Below are 18,207 nucleotides of genomic sequence, written 5' to 3'. Positions count from 1 at the left end.
TTGAGATTTTAGGAAAATCTGCAGCATGAGCCAAGGCAGGCCATTTGTATGGAAAAGCCTCTGGAAGAAGCTTGGGTGGCCCTGCATATTGGGAGAGGCAGAGTCTCAGGGAATCACCAGAGTGGGGCAACCACTTTTAGCCATGTTGATGGAGACTCAGATATGGCACCTGCCTGAATCTGCAAGTCAGACAGGGAAAGGATGCGCAAAGGAACAATGTCTTCTGCCAGCAATTGTGTCTGGGTGAAAGCTGCCCTTCCAGCACTCACCCTGAAGCCAGACCACTCAGTTCCTCCCCATACGTCCCTGGCACCTTTTGAATGCTGCCCTGCACTGGAGCTCAGAACAAGTGATGTTGTCAGCAAGTAAGTCCATGCTCAGGCCCTTTAAGAGGAAAGTCTGTGACTCCTACAGCCTTCTGTCTCACTCAGCCACAATCTCTGCTGGTTTTCAGAGCCAGAAGTTGTGTGATTCCTCTTCTCAGCACTGGACCCAGGGCTGGGGGTCCGGGACTCCTCAGTCCTCCAGGGGGACCTCCTCAACCGAGATCTTTCTCCCAATTTTCAGCCACCACATGTAGGTGTGAGATTAGCTCCTTTTGCATCTCCATCCCTCTTATCAGTCTCAAGGTGGCTTCTTCTGTCTTTCTAGTTGTAGGACTTCTATTCAGTTAGATTCAGGCAGCTCTCAATGCTGGCTATTCCATAGTTTAGAGGTAATTTTGGTCTGGTTGTGAGGGGAAACAAGCACAGCATTTACCTACTCCACCATCTTGACCAGAAGTCAAGAGCTGTAGTTTTTCTTTTTTGTTTTTTAATTAATAATATATAGCTTTTAAATTTTCTGTTAGACTTGGCATACAATACTATATTACTTTAAAGTGTATGGCATAGTGATTAGGCATCTATATAACTCACAAATTGATCATTACAATAAATCTAGTGCCCCTCTGACACTGTATATAGTTATTACAATAGTATTGGATATATATTTTATGCTATACATTCTATCTCCATGACTATTTTGTAACTGCCAGTTGTACTTCTTATTCCCTTCCCCGAATTTCACTGACTCTTCCAACTCCCGTCCCATCTGGTAACCCTTAAAATGTTCTCTGTATCTATGAGATTGTTTCTGTTTGCTTGTTTATTTTGTTCTTTAGATTCCACATATATGTGCAATCATATGGCATTTGTCTTCCTCTATCTAACTTACTCCACTCAGCACACTACTCTCTAGGGCCATCATGAAATATCTTTTTCCATCCCATTACTTTTACTCTCTGTGTGTCTTTTAATCTGAAGCAAGTCTCTTGTAGGCAGCATATGTAAGGGTTTTGTTTTCTTATCAATTCAGCCACTTTATCTTTTGATCAGAGAATTTAAGTCTTTTTCATTTGAAGTACTAGATGATAGATATGCAGTTACTGCCATTTTTATTTAGCATATGACATATATTTTTCTTCTAATTAAAGAAGTCCCTCAAACATTTCCTGTAACACTGGCTTGTGGTGATGAACTCCTTCAGTTTTTTCTTGACTGGGAAGCTCTTTATATGTTGTTCAGTTCTAAATGATAGCTTTGCTGGGTAGAGTAATTTTGTTTGTAGGTTCTTGCCTTTCATCACTTTGAATACTCCAATGCAGTCTCATCTGGCTTGCAGTTTCTCTTGAGAAGTCAACTGACAATTTTATAGGCATTCCTTTATAGGTAATTAACTTCTTTTCTCTTGCTGCCTTTAAGATTCTCTTTGGCTTTATTTCAGTTATTGTATTCATCATTTCTGACTGGTTCTTTTTTATGTTTTCTATCTCCATGTTTATATTTCCTTTCTTTGTTGAAGTTCTCACTTAGATCATTGTACATTCTTATAACCTGTGTTTTGAACTCTGCATCTGGTAAATTGCTTGTCTCCATTCTGTTTACTTCTTTTTCTGAAGTTTTCTCATTTTCTTTCATTTGGGACATGTTTCTCTGTCTTCCCATTTTGGCTGCCTACCTGTGTTTGTTTCTATGTATTTAATAGGGCTGCTATGTCACCCAGTCTCAGTAGAATGGCCTATGTATTAGATGCCTTGTAGGGCTTAGCGGCACAGTCTTTCCGATTACCTGAGCTAGATGTTCCAAGTGCATCTTTTGTGTGGGTTGTATATGGAGGTAGGCAAAGCAGTTTGACATTTCAGCTTAGTCTAACCTAAGTCATATGTGGCATATGACTTTAAATCCAGCCTTTTAAAACACGACTTTTAGAATTAGAAGTGATTTCATATACTGTCTTTACAACATCCCACCTAATGCAGGAATCACCCTCTAAAATGGCCATGGGAAGTGTCAAAGAAAGAAACCCTGTACCATACAAGTAGTCCATGTCAGTATTACTATTAATGTTTCACCTTTTGTTGAGTTAAAATCCACCTCTCTCTAAAATATTTATCCTTTGGCCTTGGTTTTGTTTCCCTTTTTGAGACCACAAATGATACTTCTGTGCTTTTTCTAGGAAAAATTCTGAGATTTCATCAGTGCCTAATATCCAGACATTTGGGCTCTTTTATTTTATTTTATTTTTCCTTATCTAAGAAAAGAAGATCATTGAGCTAGAACATTTTGCTGAGCGGCTCATTGCTGATGACCACTACACCAAGAACGATACTGATGCTCAGCTCCAATGGGTGTTAGACAAGTCAGGCCTGAGCAATTGTTTTGTGAGCTACAGGAAGATGTAGCAAAGTGATCTATCTTCTAGAATTGAGCATTGGGGTAACACTCTGAGTACTTCATATTTCTAGATGCCTAAGACTATCTAGACACTTTGGGAAACTTTGAGATCTAGACTGGAAGACATGGAAGTTACATTAGAAATTACCTAACTTAACTACATTATTTTATATCTAAAAATAATGTGATTATGTTATATATAACATAGATATATAAATCATACATAATATCATAAGTAATATATAATAATATAAATATATAAATCATATAATGTCATATGTAATATATAATAATATAATATATAACTGTGTTATATATAACACATGAATATATAAAGAGGTTGACAAATGGGAAAATTCATGGATATGCTATTAGAGCTTGGGAGAAGGAAAAAGGACACAGAGTGCTTTAACCTCCTCCTCCAGGGGGAAGGCTCTCAAAGCACAGCTGATTGCCGAACAGACAAAACTTGGAAACTATGCTGACCTAAAACAATTCTACCATGACCTCGAGGACCTGGAAGTATGGATTAATGAGATGCTGCCCACAGCCTGCGATGAGTCCTACAAAGACCCCACCAACATTCAGGCAAGCTCAAAATAGAACATCTTGGAAAACTTTGGCATACCCAGATTGTTGGATGAATGTTCATCTCCCCATACTGAGTGTCTCCTTACTGCTGAGACTACTGCTGCTGCCCTCAGGGTCTACTAAGTCTGTGGAGCAGGTCTTTCAGAAGTCATCACCACTTTGGTTATGATAGAAATATTAACACTTCCTTTTGAACAGAAGTTACATTTTCTTGTTTCCCTAAATGAGAGGATAACTTAGTTTCTTCTTTACCTTCAGAGGAAATACCTGAAGCACCAGGCCTTTGAAAATGAGGTCTATAGCCGAGCTGATCAGATGGAAGGAGTCATCAGCTTGGGGAATTCTCTGATTGAGCGGAGAGCATGTGATGGCAATGAAGAGACCATGAAGGTAGGGATTCTGCTCAGCATAGGTTCTGGCCTACAAAGTCAAATGAAGAGAAAAATTTTACTCTTTTAATGTTTCCATGTATAGGGATATAGAATTTCTTCTTGATTAATAGTCTTCCCTTTCATTGTTGCACAAGGGAGAAGAAAAACAGTGATGCTCATATCTTATGGATCCCACCACACTTAGTACCTAGAACTCCAAGAAAACTTTAGAATTAATTCCTAAGCATTGTCCTGCTTGTTTTACTTTTGTCCTTATTAAAATATAATAGGCAATTAGTTGCATGTATTTACATTGTACAATTCAATGAGGTATTTTTTTCATTTATAGTTGGCGTACAATAATATACCAGTTTCAGTTGTATAGCATAGTGATCAGAGAACCACATAACTTGCAAAGTTATACCCCACTAAATCTAGTACCCCTCTTCTCCCTTACATATTTATTACATTATCAACCATCTCCCCCATACTACAATCTACATCTCCATGTCTATTCTGCAACTATCCATTTGTACCTCTTAATCCCCTTGCCTTTTTTTGTCATCCCCCCAACCCTCCTCCCATCTAGTATCCCTCTAAATATTCTCTGTATCTATGAATTTATTTCCGCTTTTGTTGTTGTTGTTGATCTTGTTCTTTAGATTCCACATGTGTGTAAAATTATGAGATTTTTGTCTTTTTCTATTCAACCCATTTCATTTAGTGCAATACTCTCTAGGTCCATCAAGGCAATATCTTTTTCCATCCCCTTTCTTTTAGTCTATCTGTGTGTCTTTTAATCTGAAATGAGTCTCTTCTAGGCAGCAAATGTAGGGATCTTGTTTTCCTATCTTTTCAACCAATCTTTTGGTTGGAGATTTAATTCTTTTCCATTTGAGGTACTTGTTGATAAAAATGCAGTTACTACCATTCTTTATTTCTGTTTTTGATACATGTTATTTATTCTTAAAGAAGTCCCTCCAACATTTTCTGTAATACTGGTGTGGTGTTGATAAATTTTCTCAGCTTATTTTTGTCTGTACTTCAACTCTAAATCGTAGCTTTGCTGGATAAAATATTCTTGGTTGTAGATCCTGAGTTTTCATCATGTCAAATATTTTGTGCCAAGCCCTTCTGTCCTGCATAGTTTATTTTGAGAAATCAGCTGCCAGTCTTATGGGTGCATCTTTGTAGTTAACTAACTGCCTTTCTCTTGCTGCTTTTAAGACTATCTCTTTATATTTAACCTGTAGCATTTTAATTATGATGTGTCTTGTGTGGGCTTCTTTGGGTTCATCTTTTTTGGTACTCTTTGAGCTTCCTGGGGTTGTTTGTCTATTTCTTTCACCAGTTTAGGAAAGCTTTCCAACATTATTTCTTCAAATAGCTCTTCAACATCTTGTTTTCCTTCTGGTACTCCTATGAAACTATATATATATATTATCTTCAATAGAGACCCATAGGCTCCTTAAATTATTATTATTATAGTCTTGGCTTCTTTTTTCTTGCCATTCTGAATGAGTGTCCTTGGCTTCCCCATTCTCTATAAAGGTCATTTGATCCTCTTCTTTATTCACTCTGTTTATTCCATTTAATATACTTTTCATCTGAGATAATGTATTCTTCATTTCTGATTGATTCCTTTTTATACTTTCCATTTCCATTTTTATGTTTTTATCTCTTTGTAAAAGTTCTCACTAAATTTATCTACACTTCCCATAAGTTCACTGAGCATCTTTATCACCAGTGTTTTGAATTTTGCATCTGTTAGGTTGCTTGACTCCATTATTTCTGGATCTCTATTCTGTTCTCTCATATGGTTTCTGCTTCTTTATCTTCCCATTTTGGTTGTCTTTCTGTGTCTGTTTCAATGTACTAAGCAAAGCTCTTAAGACTCCCAGTCTTATTAATGTGGCTTTGTGTGGGAGTTGTCCAGTGGCAGAGTCCTGAGAAGGGTTCAGCTGCATGCCAAGTTTAGCCCCAGCCTGTGCTCCTCCGAGGTCATCTGTTAAGATTCAGCAAGCAATCCACAGATGCTGTGCTTATAGTTGCCTCAAAAGGCCACACCAGTAGCTGAGGTCAGCTGCCACCAGTGTGAGTCTAGGTGCTGCTCAGCAAGAGGCACCTCACTAAGCAAAGACACACCTGAATGTGGCTTGGGTGGGGCTGTGAGTTGGGGGAGGTGGAGTTTCAGAGAATTTTCTTGGCATAGGGGCCTCTGTTTTCCAGTTTGATGAGGTCTCCACTATGGTGATTTGAGTCCGTGCACAGAGGAAAGATGCATGCCGCCACCACTACTATACAGAGCGAGTCTCACCTCAGCCCTCACTCTGACAGCTCAGTGTCCTCATGTAAGTCCCTGGTGCCCTCTGCATAACGAACCAGTGCTGGTGCTCAGAGTGAGCAGGTCCATCACCGGGAAAGTCCACTTACAGACACAGCCCCTTTAAGAGGTGTCTGTAGCTTCTGACTGCCGCTGCTATGGCTTATATCCCCCTCAGTGCTCAGGACTGGGCAGCCTTTTGTCTTTGCCGCAACCTACCTTCTGCCATTACAGGGTGATTTCTTAGATTTCTCCCTAGTTGTATGGATTGTTCATCTAGATCCCAGACAATTTTCCTTTGTGTTTGCTCCTTGTTTCCGTCACAACTTTGATTTGATTGCCAGAGGGATGAACAGAGCCTCTATCATCTAAGCCATTTTTTTCGCATTTTATTGTTTCATATTTTCTATCCCCACTGCCAAGAGCCTTTTGGAATTTAGGCATCAGTCCCTGTAATCATCTTAGTACCTTTTCTTCAAACAGCACCTCTTATTGTTTTCCCAGATTAAGTAGAAGTACTGAAAAATTTTGGCTAGTCCCTACCTCCACAGAATCTCTTATCCTTTCAACCTGTTACAGCATCTCTTATTGTTTTCCCAGATTAAGTAGAAGTACTGAAAAATTTTGGCTAGTCCCTACCTCCACAGCCTCCCTACATTATCCTTTCAAGCTGTTACAGGACCAAGGATTCTAAAGACCATCACAACTCCTTAATTTATTTGGGTTAAGGTCAACTGGAAGAACTGTAGAAACACTGAGACTACCTGCTTGAGAGAACAATTGACAAAGGGCAGAAGCTCAATGTACATAGTCGCCAACAGAAATTCAATACAGGCATCCAGGATTTTGAGTTCTGGCTCTCAGAGATAATTGCATCTGGAAATGGCGGGAACATTGGAGCTTAATAAATGCTTGTCAAATAATCAGATTTACGCATGAATGATCTCCTTGACTTTTCTTGGGAAAAGTTTGGAGACATAGTTGCTAATCTCGTTCTTCTTTAAAAGAGTTTTCATTTGGTAGTTTTATTGCTTATTCTTCTATTCTCAGGCAGAGATACTGCTGGCCATGAAATATCAGGCCAGGGATTTGGCTTCTGCAGAAAACTTGCTCAGGAAGCATCAACTAGTGGAAATTTAGATGTTGGCCTGAGAGGTAAGTAGTGTTGGAATCTCACTCTTCTGGAATTTCCATTCCCACAATAAAAACACTTCTGACTTACCTCTCTCCTGTATTAGGAGATCATTTGAGAACACAGTCTTGCAAAACTCACTGTAGTGTTCTCAGCCAGCAGTCTTTATAACCAGCTCAAATCCATGGGCTATAGAGAGTTTGCAACAGTCACTGTTAACCAATGATCATTAAAATTCATTCTAAGACTCCAAGAAGTGGATCCTAAAAGTTATCTTGCTTATTTAACTGATGCATGCATATAAACTCACTGTCATCCAAAGATACACATTTCATATGGTCTTTGAAAGAAAATGCAAGTTTATTTTCTAGAATTAAAGAGAAAAACAATAAAATTGGATGGGGGCATATGCAGTGGAGTTTAACTACATATGCACTCTGGAAATCCATTGGAAAATTCTAGTAGCATTCTAATATCAAGCAAAGATTTGTGTTAGGAGCAGTGACAAATGTGCTGGTGGGTGTTAATTTTATACAAGAGAATTTTACATTATCAGTTTTATTTGGAGATAGAGATACTCACAGAAAGGACAAGAAGTCAAAGGCTTTCTAAATTTAGTTATTTCAGGACTCGATGATATCCTTCTGACTACATGAAGGGACAGAGTTTAAAAGAAAATACAGAAGAGGTTGGGTGTGTTCTGTAGCCAATCTAAGAGTAGTTCTTGATAAATATTTTAATAAATTAGTCTGTATCAAATTCAGTACTGTGCTCACTCACCAAGTTCTTATTTTCTAGTTGGGAAGAGGAAGCAAATAAAGGGGGAAACATCAGAAGGAAGAACAGAACACATAAGGCCAAATGTGCAATTTGAGTAATGTAGTCATGCTATCTATATTGTCTTTGGATCTTGCCCTTATTCAAACTGAATTAAAAGAACATAATGTAAAATTTACTATCTTCAAAAACAATCTTTTGACCCAGTCTTTGAACTTGAACCAGCAATGGTTAAAGTTGCAAGTCTGCTTAATACCTATACTGTACTGTTCACTGAGCATGCTGGGCTTTCTAGGATGCACTCAGGGACCTGAATGAGTTGGCTACTGATCTGCTCTCCAGTGGGACTTTCAATGCTGACCAGATTGTAGAGAAAGGGATAATGTCAATAAGCGCTACCTAGATGTCCAGAACTTAGCAGCTGCACACCATGAGAAACTGAAAGAGGCCTATGCCTTGTTCCAGTTCTTCCAGGACCTAGATGATGAAGAATCATGGATAGAGTATGTACTGCCAACTTACACTGCATTGATGATCTAAGAGAGTAGTTAATCCACCAAACATGTTTCTATTTGATGTTAAAATGAAATATGTAATGTTTCTTGTAGTTTGTATTACTTGTTAATCATGTCTGCCTTAGCCTGAAGTTAGCATTGGTTTTATTTTCTCCAAATTCCCTCATTGTATTCAGTAAGAGAAAGACAAGAATGGAGAGAGTAGGGAGCAGTTTACATACATTCTGAGAACAAAATCAGGAAACCATATATATTGGTTTTAGATAGTTCATAGAATGTGTAATGCTCATTCTGAATCAGACAGCTGGGCATTTGCAACTTACCCAGCTAATGAGATCATTATTATTCTCTCTGTATCCTTGTATTTAATATGCCACAGATCTGTATATTGAATAGAGAATGTTACACATTACCTGCCATAGTTTTACTACTAATTACTTTTGTTGTAAAAAATAAAATTCTGAATATATTAGCAAATCAAATTATTTGCTTTATTTACTATTTAACCAGCCTTGTGTTTCTCTTCAACAAACCTTTTGATTCTTGCTAGTAAGAATCAGAAAAAAATAATTAGAAAAAAGCATTGTGCACAGGGCAATAAGCAGGACATTTTAGAAATCTTTTTAGGAATAGTAAGATAATATATCTTGTCTATGTAGTCTTTTACTGTGTTCAAGGTGATGTTCAAACATTTCATGCACAAAACCAATTCAAATGTCATGACTGCTATAGTATCAGCTCTTTATAACCCATTCTACCTAAGTTCATTAAAGATATTAATAGACAAAAGCAATAAAGGCCATGAAACTCATATATGTATATATGTTTGTGGTTATGTGTATATATATAATTTTCACTTTTTTGAAAAAGAAATGTTAGTGTATGTACTTGAACAAAGAAGAGAAGATAATACAAGTGAATATGCAAATGACTAATGAGAAAGCTATTACAGCTGTGCATTTGGTACATATCAGTATGCTATTTTAATTTGTATTAGCATAAATCAGAAGTTTTGCTGAAAGCATTTGGCACTAATTATCTTTGTGATTACTGACACCAGAGTGTTACCTCACCCCAGCTACACACACTCTTGGAAAACTGTTCTAAGATGACTTCAGATGTCTAAACTCTAAATTTTCTGTTTTCTTCCTTGTTTGCAGGGAGAAGTTGGTATGAGTGAACTCCCAGGACTATGGGAGGGATCTGCAGGAGGTTCAGAACTTACTGAAGAAACACAAACATCTAGAGGGGGAGATAATGACACATGAACCTGCAATGCAGGTTGGAATAATAGAATATGAGACCTGGAAAGACAGAGATAATCTAATCTAATAAATAATCCCATTGTGTTATAGATAAATAGGATGATACTACAAAATGTGAAGGTGGCATGCCAAGGTAACATTGAGTTAGTCACAGAGTTCACAAGTGTTCTTTTCTCCTCCACATTTTGTATTCTAGGAATAGAAGAATTCTGCACAAGAACCCATGCACTTCTCTGGAAGAAGCACTTTAACAGTCCAGTCATACTTGTTGACGATTGGGACGCAGGTTGGAACATCTGGAAAAACAGCACTTGAACTGAGTCATATGGAAGGAAAGCAGCTCTGGGTCTGACTTGGCAGCAGTGTCACTCTGTAACCATGAATCATTCATAAAGTAGATCATGGAGAGTAAACTTGTACAGATGCCAATGTATTTGTCCAAAATCTTGGATAAGTTTAGCATGACAGATCTCATTGCAGCTTTTTTCATTCTTCCAGGATTTTCAGGACCATCTCAAGTCCCATGAAGTTTAGAAATGATCTGGAGGGTAGGAAGAACTAGAAACATTTTCAGGGAACTATGTCTAAATCGAAAGATATTATGGGGTAATGCCACATGGAGGGGGTATTTTAGAATATGCTGGCTATAGGAGAGAGGCTGGGGGACAAGGCTGCTGTGGGTAGAGAGGAAATCCAGGAATGGCTGACTCAGTTTGTTCAACACTGGAAGAAGCTCGAAGAGTTGGCCAAGGCTCAGTGAGTTGAGGATAGGAGGCCCAATTCTCTTCTTGTGTTGCAATTGTTGGCTGGTCTTGGGGTTGGGGATACTAAATACTTCCTCAAAATACCTCCCCAATTACCCACCTTTACCTATCTTCTAAGGCAGTGCTCAAATGCAAAGTCTTCTCTGAAACTTACTCCCATTTAACCCACTATGTTCTAAATATACCTCTACACCTGCACTTACTTGCAACTGTTATCATTGTTTCCCTACATATGTTATCCTTCATACCAGATTATTTGCCACAGGTCTGTTTGTTTATCTCCCCAGTTTTAACTTTGTGTACAACACTCAGTAGTGGAAAAATGAAGAAATGTGGGTTTTTTTCTCCCTTATAGCCATAGAGCTGTTTTGAATCAAGTAGTCATATAGCTAAATAAAATAATATCTTCCTGAAATTCCGTGTCCATTGACAATAAAAAGATATTTCCACCTAGAGAATAAAAGTACTTTGCAGTGCCTATATTCTATAAAAAGAATGTCAGTGCTCAGAGTAGAAAGAGACTGCTTCATTGCTGTTATTCTCCAGCTCTAAAGTCTTGGCCTTTTGTTTAGACATGGTTTTCTTCCCCCAACAAAAATTGAGTCTCTGGAGCAAGGGTCTCCCCTTTTAAGATGAAATCAACACAGCTGACCAGTAGGCACATATTCGATTGTTCTGTGGCACAGTTCAAGAGTGGTTGCCTTGTGAGATTGATTGTGCCATTTGGCTCTACTCCCACTGCTTACTAGTTTCCTCTTATCCTTATTGAGGCTTACTGTCCTGCTATAGAGGGCTTCAGCTGGAAGAGTCTCTAAAATATTTGCAATTAATGGAGAATGCTGAGTAGGAGGAAACTTGGATCAGTGAAAAGAAAGCAATGGATGCCCGAGGGTATTCTGGAGATACATTGGCTGCTATTCCGGTGAGAAATAGGCTGAATAGATCAATTTTCTTCTTTTTAATATGAACCTCTTCTTAAGTAGTCAATGTTTTCAGCTTTAAAATTAAAAGAAGACATTTGAATCAGCTCTTAGTATAGAATGTTCTTGATACTTAATATTTTTCTGGTAGATGCAGTGTTTCATAAAATTATATAAATTTCAATATAGATAAGTCCCGTGTCTTATTTTGGTCCACACTCTTATTCCAAAATCCAGAAAACCTTAGGGTCACATGATAAGTTAGAAACAATGTCACTTATATGCCTTTGACTCTTTTTCGAGAAGGTTTACCCTTTTTTGGCAAGTGAGGAGTTTGGGGAAAAAAATTTAGTAGAGCAATGCACGAAGAAGTGGACACTCATCATTCTGTCAATTTAGCTGAATCATCAGTGATGAAAGGCATTAAAGGGAGTCAAGTCAGAATGTGGGTAGGATAGGTTGTCCAGATGTTTTGATTCTCACTAATTCATTTGTGCAGGGCTTGCTAAAGAAGCATGAAGTTTTGGATAAAAACTTTGCGGTCCATAAGGCCTGAATGAAAAATGTGTGTGCTCAAGGAGAAGGCATCCTGAGTCAGGTGAGAGGCTCCAGGGCTTCCAGGTCAAATTTTCATTTTCAAAAGGATTAGCCCAAATATAGACTCAAGAGCAGTGCTAAAACCATATATAGACTTCTAATAGTGTCTTCTAAGCTGCCTTCTTGTTATTGTTATTAGCAAATAATTATCTATTTAATCACTTTTCTCTGGAAATTCTTATTTCAAGTTCTTCTAAGTACACCTTGAAGATTTCTTTAAAAGCTTAGTTGAAACTCTTACTCTTAACCTATGCATAATATAGCATTTATGAGGACATATAAATGACTTACTTTGGTTAAAAAGTATTGTAAGAATGTGAAAAAAAATTGTAAGCTTCTAGGAAGAATTACATGTAGACCTCTTTGTAATTTGACAGTCACTCTTTTGTTTAAATACTTGTTTTTACAAGAGCTCAATGATCTAAGTGCTGTAGAAAGAACCCTAAACAGAGATGATTTCATATCTACTAGATGTTTTCACTAAGAAGATCACATTTATATGGATAAACATGAAAAGATCATCCAAATGCTGGGGTGGAAATAACCTCCTGAGACATAGATGAATAATAGAATAAATTCACTAGACCTACAGGAGAATAGTTTATATATTTAGAATGAGAAAAATAGGAGTTTTTCAATAGTACTAAAAAGTTCAGATTTCTGGCCCTGGCCTCTTTCCTTCTCCTTTTAATCCTGGCATTGCAGGAGAAAACTCAGCACAAGAAGATTTCTGCCAAGATAGAAGCTCTGAATCAAAAGACACCTCCTCTGGCCAAGGCAATAGCTGCTTAGAAGTTGCAACTTGAAGATGATTACACCTTTTAGCAGTTCAACTGGAAGGCTGATATGGTAGAAGCCTGAATAGGTATGATGTATAAAGGCCAGAGTCCTTGGGTTTGAGAAATGCTGATAAATTCCATTTATAGAATGGTTCCTGGGGCTTTCTCACTTATCTTACAAAGAGACATTCTCCCTTCTTCACACATCCCTAGCCTTTCATGACACAATTACAATTACACTAACATATGTGCAAACACATACACACACATGCACATAGAAACATGCTAAGAGGGCAACTAAATACCATTATTCCAGAGGAACTTTTTAGGAATTGGTGATTTCACACGTGATATTCAGAAAAATAGGGCCATGACAAAACGTTCTAGGAAATTTATTTATTTTCTTATAATTTATGTCTAACATACAATTTTTCTTTTTTCTATGAAACACTCAGAAGTCCTTTTGGTCCTAGATCTCATTCAGTGACTTTTATCCTGCATAAGTCTAGCAAAGTAATCCATTAGTCTTCACTGTTCTTATATTCCAATGAATCACCAACTTTGAGACATAGGAGGCTCTCTTACGACCTATAGGACAAATTCCTTTTCTCTTTACCAAGTCTGATACAGGACCAACTATCTTTCCTACATTATTAATTATCTTTGCTTTTTAGCTGAAAAAGAAACAAGCCTGAAGACCAATGGCAATGGTGCAGACCTTGCTGCATTCCTCACTCTCTTGGCAAAGCAGGTGAGAGCAAGATTGTCTCTTTAATAATTGTTAATAGTCAGTGAGGTCCAAAACTCATATAAGACAAAAGCTGAACACGTAGGATTATTTCACTCCTAAATTTTGTGATCTTATTGTCTATAGGATTTAGAATATTGTTTATTTTTTCCTTCCTGATATTGATAATTGGGCAGTTTTCTCTCCTCTCTCCCTCTCCCCACTCTCTCTCATCAGTCTTGCAATAGGTGTACATTATTTTTATTAGAGAAACAGCTTTTGGCTTTCTAATTTTTCTGTGTCATACCCTTTGTATCCCATCCTTGGCTTCCTGTTCTTGTAACTACTTTTTTAGATTCCAAATATAAGTGATTTCATATAGTGTTTGCCTTTTTCTCTGACTTATTTCACTTAGCATAATACACTCAAGATTCATACAAATTGTTGCAATATGGCAGGATTTCCTCTTTCTCATGCTCAATAAGAATGTTTCACGCTTAATATGAATATTTCATTGTATGTATGTATCTATCTATCTGTATTGCATCTTTTTTTATCTATTCATTTATTGATGGACACTTAGGCTGTTTCCATATTTTAGCTTTTATGAATAATGCTGCAATAAATATAGAAGTTCAGTGTCTTTATATTTTAGATGTGTCTTAATAAATAATGTGTAGTGAGTATTGCTTCATTTATCTAATTTGATCATTTTATTGGAATAGCGATTCCATGTACATTTAAAGTAATTAATTCATAAGTTTTGACTTAAAGCTTTAATTTAATATCTGCCATCCCCCACCCAACCCCTATTTTTTGGCCAGAGATTGAAATGATTTAAGGCACAGTTTCAGTTTTTTTGAAAGCTAGCCTTTTCCAGTTTGCTCTTATACCTGGGGCCTTTCAGGAGTTTCAACTAAATCTCTTTCACTAGGATCACTCCTAATCGATGTGGACTGAACTAAGCACTGTGGAACTACAGAAAACTGATTAGCATTTTAGATCCTTAACTACTGTTTTCTGCTTGGCTTCTAGGACTTGTATCCTACACAGTTTAGGAACCTATAAATGCCTTGAGGGAAAAATATAAACAGAATATTGAACCTACACTTCTGCAGTTCTTTTTTCATGGCTTCTTAAATCCTCAATGGGTGCCTCAATTTCCCAGAACTTCAATTTTTGTCTCTTTAGCTCCATGAGATTTTCAAAATCTCTGATTAGCTGTTTTCTCCTCCTACCCTGTACAGTTTATACTTCAAAAGGAAAAGTAACAGAGAATATTACTTCTACTCTACTACTATTCCCTCCTCTATGGAATTTTAATCCCTTGAGTTATAGCTACCTGAGTTGCATTGTGATCTTTTTCACATGGCTGATTTTTTGTATTATTATCCAACAGTTCAGTTGTTCTCAAAGAAAGAATTTGTTCAATACAAGCCAAACTGTTAAAGCTGGAAGTGGAACATCCCTAATCTGATAACAGCATTTTTATAAAAATACCAATTGTATAACTAGCATCTGTAGGAGGTCTTTTGTTGGTTTGTGTACTTTCAAGATCTCTAGTAGTGCACTGCTACTAATTAGAACTCAAAATCTAAGTGATATAAAAGTGTCCAAGAAAGGATGTGAGCTATATGAAGAATTTAGTTTGATTTAGGAAATTTGAAATATCATATTATGTTCCAATATTTCCTTAATATTAATAATCCACCTAACCTAAAATCTAATTATAAAACATATGTCCACTGGAACTTAACCACGATTCTAATCCTGAACATTCACTTAATCTCTAAATTATATTTCTTTTTCTTTTGTCATCATTCTCTTTCCTAGTGCTTATCTTACCTCTGATAAAAATCTGGTGGAACTCAAGTGTGAATAATCTCTTGGAATATGTATTATTTCTCTATTTACTGCTTCTCTACGGGTCTTTCTCAGGACCACTGGATGTCAGTGTGCAGAGTTTCCAGCAAGAGAGACTGTCAAAGATAACTGATCTAAAGGACCAACTGGTGGCTTCTCAGCACAGGCAGACCAAAGCCATTGAGGAGCACCATACTGCCCTGTTGAGGCACTGGGATCAGCTTCTAGAAGCCTCTGCAGCCCACAAAGACAAATTGCTAGGGAAACAGCTATCCTTACAGAAGGTATATTTCAAAAAATTGATGAATCATGATAAGGCCTTGATTATCTGTATATTTACTAAGCCCTATTTGGATAATCTATACACATTTGAGTACTTTGAGAAGTATCAGGAAGACTTTCTTATTGAGCAAGAAGTTATTCATTTTTTTAGACTGATAGGACATATTTTAGACTGATTTGTCAATTATCCAGCTGACTTGATATGAAAGCCAAGTACATGTAATGTAAGAGGCAGGTGAAACAAAAGGATGTAAGATCGTAGTATATGGAAGACCTAAAACTGACAGGAAAAAAGGTCATCCTTGTGCTTTTCTCTAACTCGAATAAAAGGATAACTAAACAAGTAAAACTGTGTTCTCATCTTCTCTAGCCTAGAGACTTTGTGTTTGTCATTTAACACTTCTGAACCTTGATTCTTTCATTTGTGAAATTTTACCACTATCTCCTGCTGTTCTGTGTTATTACTGTTAAAAGAAATAATGGATCTGAAAATGCAGTTTGGACCACTAAGTTGTATATGGATATATGTGATTAAAACCTTTTCTTTTTCTAGTGATGGTTGCTAAAGTATTAGATGTTGATCATTAAAAAAAAATCAATAATGAAAGGAAGTCAGAGTGAGCAGTGAAGTTATTGAGGATTCCTATACCACAACAAGTATTTTACTTGACAACAAATTAAAATAGAGAGGGGAAATGGAAAACAATCATAGAAATAAAAGTCAGTTATTCTGGACCCTTAGTTAATTTCTACACCATTGTAGGACATGAGACCTACAATTTTAGGTGAAGAATTGAATCAATTAATGGGTAACTTTAAAAGTATATAAAATATATGTATAAAAATACTTTACATTCTGATTGTATTATATTATTTTCTGATTATAAAATCTTTGTAAAAAATTTAGTTGATCCTTAGTATTATGAAAATAATATGAAGTACTTTATGGTTTCCATGTTCTTTCTTTATAGAGTTCATATTAGTTTTCTCTGTGTTGATCTATCTTACCATATAAATTGCTGAAATGAGTACAGGGAAAATGTAATAGTGCACAATATTGTAATCTCCCTTCCACTGGGCAAATTATTTCCTCTCTAACCCTTATGTTTGGGGATGAACACTCATTTGTGTAAGATAAATCTCTTGGAGTATAGTCAGCTGACCCAAAATCTATGATACATTTAAAATCTAAAAATATTTTTGATTACCTACTGTTTGGAACAATTCAAGTTATTTTTGTCATTCAAAAATCCAGAGTCATTCAGAATATATGGATAACTAGAGAGAATATTTCAGAAATAATGATACAGTTTGGAGAGTAGGAAATATTTTAAGCAGTGGCTTCAGGCAAGAGATAAGCCCTAAACAGGGTTTAGAAGAAAGGTAGGAAAATAACTCAGTATAGACTGACATCAGAGAGGTATGGTCTGCAGAAGGACAGAAGAAAGAGGAGGTGGACAAAGGATGGGATAGATTTGCCTATATAACAAATGATTTGTTCATTTAACCATTTATTTATTCATTTGTTTAACACCTATTCTTACATGTTTACTATGTGCCAAGTAAAATTGAAACACGAACTTCAGAATAAGAAATCATGAAATTTTATCATTGAAAACAACCTTCATCATTCTTGGAATCTTAGAGCTAAAATAACTCTAGAAGTCATTCAACCTTCTCATTTGCAGATGATGGAAAACTTGACCAGTTGCACCCAAAGAGAAAATGCTGGGATCAGGGCTAATACTTGAACTCACATGTTAATTATATCATTCCTATTGATTTTAGTTCTGCCTAGTTAGAGTGTTGGCTCTGAAATATTTAAAGGCGGTTATTATTTTTATCCTCAGTCTTCTCATCTCTTCTCTTCACTATGTTCTTCTTCCCTTCCTAATGGGAAAGATGAAGGTATCTTTTTCTTTCTCTGTAGGCTGAGGAACTATTCATGGAATTTTCATGCAAGGCTTCAGCTTTCAACCACTGGCATGAAAATGTTGAGGAAGACTATTGAATGAGATTTGCCAGCTGCAGAAGGACCATGAGGCCTTCTTGGCCTCCTTGGCCAGGGCCCAAGAAGACTTCAAGTTTTTGCTAGCGCTAGACAGCAGATTAAGACCTTAAATGTGTCCTTCAGCCCTTATACCTGGTTAACAATGGAGAATCTGGAAGCACCTGCCTGACCTCATCGAGTAGCTTGAGGCACAGCAGAGACTTACCTTGGCTATAGTGGTCATAACCATTTAGATCATTATCCAAGTTGGGGAACTTTTGAGAAAAAAAAAATCATTAATTAGAAAAGCAGTCATAAACTAGAAGTCTAAGAAAAAATTTGAATTATTTCATTATAAATATAGCACTATGCCCCATAGTTTGGAAAGTTTCGTGCTTTGGGGTGTTGAGCAATGATTTAGAAAAGCAAACTTAAGTTCCAGGAGGAGTCTTTAAAAATGGGTTATAAAAAATTCATGAGGCCTATATATATCTTTACAGCCTATATATTTCCCTAGCCAAGGCATTCTCTATTTTATACACTCCTCTAAATTGTCTTTTCAATATGTTTATATTTATTTTTTATCTACAATTATGT

The sequence above is a fragment of the Pteropus medius genome, unplaced genomic scaffold (genome assembly GCF_902729225.1).
Source record: "Pteropus medius unplaced genomic scaffold, Ma_sr-lr_union100, whole genome shotgun sequence".
NCBI lineage: Eukaryota > Metazoa > Chordata > Mammalia > Chiroptera > Pteropodidae > Pteropus > Pteropus medius.
The sequence above is the reverse complement of the archived record's forward strand: the minus strand, read 5'-3'. Positions refer to the sequence as shown.